Source organism: Anarrhichthys ocellatus, unplaced genomic scaffold (assembly GCF_004355925.1).
Source record: "Anarrhichthys ocellatus isolate YVR2014 unplaced genomic scaffold, GSC_Weel_1.0 scaffold2138, whole genome shotgun sequence".
In the NCBI taxonomy this organism is placed as follows: Eukaryota; Metazoa; Chordata; class Actinopteri; order Perciformes; family Anarhichadidae; genus Anarrhichthys; species Anarrhichthys ocellatus.
In genome coordinates this window covers 1-3991 of record NW_022282112.1, presented here as the reverse complement: position 1 = coordinate 3991, position 3991 = coordinate 1, and the positions used below count along the sequence as shown (strand labels likewise).

At 41.7% G+C, this 3991-nt stretch overlaps 1 protein-coding gene and 1 long non-coding RNA gene across 2 annotated transcripts in view; both read right to left on the bottom strand.

Annotated features, from left to right (window-relative positions):
* Positions 1-439, bottom strand: part of rnf4 (ring finger protein 4) — a 4610-nt gene extending 4171 nt beyond the window's left edge. Inside the window, exon 1 of the mRNA XM_031839977.1 lies at positions 276-439. The gene's annotated coding sequence lies outside the window, so the exon portion shown is untranslated. The remainder of the gene's footprint in view (positions 1-275) is intronic.
* Positions 440-1262: 823 nt separating this feature from the next.
* Positions 1263-2351, bottom strand: LOC116378158 (uncharacterized). Its single transcript, XR_004212287.1, has 2 exons — positions 1961-2351; positions 1263-1728 (listed from the first exon to the last, which is right to left on the bottom strand). It is a non-coding gene; the product is annotated as an uncharacterized LOC116378158 (long non-coding RNA).
* Positions 2352-3991: the final 1640 nt, after the last annotated feature.

Genomic DNA, 3991 nt, shown 5'->3' with positions numbered 1-3991 from the left:
ATATATATATATATATATATATAGACTCATTCCCTAGACCTCGTTTATCGCCTCACGTACATGACAAGTTAAACCGGCTGAAGGTGTTTGAATCCATTACCTTAAGAAAAGTGTTTCCTGTCTTTCTGACGTTAAACGTTCATTTAAGTTAGTTTAAATAAATACTTTTACTTCGGGGAGATGAAACTGATTTAGACACGACACCGGTAACAGTTAGCATGACAGTTAGCATCCGTTAGCATAGTTAGCATCAGTTAGACGCTGTCTTCACTCACCGTCAGTGTTTCTCTCCTGTTATACTGGTGTTCAGCTGCTTTAACGTTCACACAATTAAATATTAAACAATAATCTAACGGATTTATCCCCAAACAACAGCCGATGCTAACTTCTACCGCCTGTTAGAGGCTTCGGCTTCGGCTTCTTCTTCTTCTTCTTCTTCTTCTTCTTCTTCTGCTCCTTCTTCTTCGCCCGTAACGGAAACTGGTAGTCAGAGTTACAGGCACATTACCGCCACCTGCTGTTTCACTCTGTGAATAGCTGATTAAATATCATGTTTAAACGGTAGAAAACCTTATTATTGTCATTCCGCCTAGTTATCCGGCAAATAAATTCTTCCATGTGTTTCAACGTAGAAACGTCATTAAAATATCGAAATGTTCAGCTCTCACTTTTATCAAACACCACTTTCATATTTCCAGAAATAATATTCTACCAGCTATTTAAGTAAACATTCCCCATTTAAAATGGAAGTAATGTAAAGAATTCAACAATTTTAGTGCATTTTGAAATATGATCCACTAACTGAATCTAGAAACTCAATTCAAACTGTTGAATGTTGCACATCTTTCATACATTAATGGTACAGAGACACTCGGCTATTATCTACCTGCACAGGTAAACTAACAGACACTCACCTATTATCGACCTGTACATATAAACTAACAGACACTCATCTATTATCTACCTGCACATGTAAACTACCAGACACTCATCTATTATCGACCTGCACAGGTACACTACCAGACACTCATCTATTATCTACCTGTACATGTAAACTAACAGACACTCATCTATTATCTACCTGTACATGTAAACTAACAGACACTCATCTATTATCTACCTGCACATGTAAACTACCAGACACTCACCTATTATCTACCTGCACATGTAAACTACCAGACACTCACCTATTATCTACCTGCACATGTAAACTATCAGCATTAATTAATTAAATCAGTAGTGAAATAAAAACAGGAACACAATAAAAGTTCATGTGAATTTAAAGTCAGAAACAAACTTGTGGTTAGTTTTATTCTTGTTTCACACATTTTAGACATTAAAAAAATAACTGACAGTGAAGATGTTTGTTACATAAACCAGATTTTAATGATTCTTCACATTTCTGTTTACTTCTGGTCCAGACGGAGGCTAACTAGCATGAAGCTATCCGTGGTACCGTAGTTTTATTCTCAAACTAAATAAATTAAATCAAACTGTACCAACATAAACCAGTGGAGTCCTCAGTCTGTGAGTACAGCTGACTCCACCTGTGCCGACAGGTGCATTATGGGTACTGTAGTGCCGAGTTGTGACCCGGCGCAGAGAGAACGCTCATTTTGAGGCGGGGGACATCCAGCCGGGCCCCGCAGAGTCTGCTTTAAGGCCGGACCTTCATGAACGCCAGCGGCTGAACGTACCACTGAGCCGGGACACCTGAACGCAGCACAGCTGAGAAGAGACATAGGTGAGAGGGTTAATGTGAAGTCCTGGACTACGGAGCAGGATTTAACATCGAAGCAAACATTAACATAACGGAATCCAAAAATACTGAAGGAACTAGAATATTATGAACCCATAACGGACGATGAAAGTAACAAGAGAACCTTGTTTGAGACATTGAAGACTACCTTCGGCTTCACATACCTGGCTAACCCCCTCTGATGTTTCTCAGTGTGCTTACCTGTGCAGCCCTAAGAGGAAGAGAAGCTCATGGGATCCACCTGGTTCATCTTCAAATGGTTGTCGAGGATCTGGAAGATCTCCTGGATGTTTGGGACGTAACCCGACTGAAGCTTAGACCACACAGGGACGTCTGAGAGAGCGGACAGGAAACACCCAATCAGAGAGAGGCTACTTTATTATTCATCTTTATTCTAATGACATAGAACAATGTCATCATGATGTCAGAGAAACGAGTCAGTCCTCCTCAGGCTCAACATGAATGTCACGTTACATAAGTGTTTCACAACCGGTGCTGTTACTGCACAGTAGTGGTGTAACGGCTCACGGGTCGATCCGTGATCCGTTCGGATCACCCCTCACGGTTCGGATCACCCCTCACGGTTCGGATCACCCCTCACGGTTCGGATCACTCGTGAACCGCGGATCAATTGAGTATTTCTTTTTTTTTTACAGTGGAATCATCATAGTGTGTAATAAAGTTTTACTGCTGCTGTTCCTTTTCAAGTAACAAGTCCCTGAAAATCAATGCAGAGTGTCAGTGAAGAGATATAAAGCAGTAGTGTGTTCACGTGAACGGAGCATGTTAGAAGCATTTAATGGCAAAAGTCATGGCGAGCGGAGGAGCTTGAGAAGCGCCCCGCATCATTCAAGTCGCAAGTTTTGGAGCATTTTGTCATCCCTGTAACCTATGACGACGGATAAGGGTGGTGGATGAAACCCGTTACGGTATGTAGGCATTATTTAAAGAGAAAGACAAATGATAACGACAATACATCCAAAACTCTGCTGCTTGCCTGCTCACCCACTCCCATGACCACATCACCCCTGTTCTCCAGAACCTCCACTGGCTCCCCATCCCACAACGGATCCAATACAAAATCCTTCTCCTCACTCATAAAGCCCTCCACAATCAGGCCCCCTCCTACCTCACCACCACACTCCATCCCGTCGGCTCCGCTCCTCTGATGCCTCCTGTCCCTTCCACTACTGGAAGAGACAGGTTAAAGCTCATTTTAAATATGAGCTTTAACATGTAGCATTCTGATGTACTCTGAGAATCAAATTAAGTGATAGGACAATATTTACTTTAAGCAAAAAACTAATTGATCTATCTAGTTCAACAGCTGGCTAGTTAGCTTTTTTTTTTTCAAATCAATATTATTATTATTAACCTTTATTTAGACAAAATCAATTGAGACCGAGGTCTCATTTTCAAAGGTTTTAGTCATATAAAAACAACAATAGCAAGAGTAGCGAGAACCTGTACAAATAAAGTGATTCGTTTTCATTGAACCCTGTTACTGTATGGCTTCATATTAACTTCCACTGTTACTCTAAAGCTGTTAGAATTGTGGTCAGTCTTCTATTTACAATTAATATGCATTCAATCCAGTTCAATTATTTCAATGAAAATGATAATCTACTCTGGCTAAAGTACCTTATCTAGAGTAAAATAATAGCTGTGATCTATACACACCTCTGCATTAGCAACCCGCTGAAATGAAGATACAGGCTCCTTAACCCTGTCATTACTTCAGGGTTCTTGGGAGCAACGTGGGACTGTTGGTACACTGGCTGTGGTCATCACAGTGAACAGTGTGAACAGTGTGATGAGAGGACATGCGAGCCCTTGTTGCTGTAGTTCATCTCCTTGGAGCAGAGGCTGCATTCAGCATACCCTGCCTTATCACTGTATTTAAAACACTGTGACAGCAGGAAGCTGTACTCACGTCTGTTTAGACCTCCACCTTTATCCAGGCCCAGCTCCACCTTTATCCAGGCCCAGCTCCACCTTTATCCAGGCCCAGCTCCACTCACATCTCAGCCCTGCGTCAAGCTGCGCTAAACAACCAGCCTCCTCTTCCTGAAGCTCTTTGACCTCATCATCTCATCAGTATCTGGGCCTCATGTTTCGTGGTCATGAAAGTTATTCTGACCACGAAATCATCCTTATTCTACTTTGAGTTAAAAAAAAACAACCTGCAACCAGATGCGCCGGTGTTCCGGTTTAACGTTAACGAGTGACCGC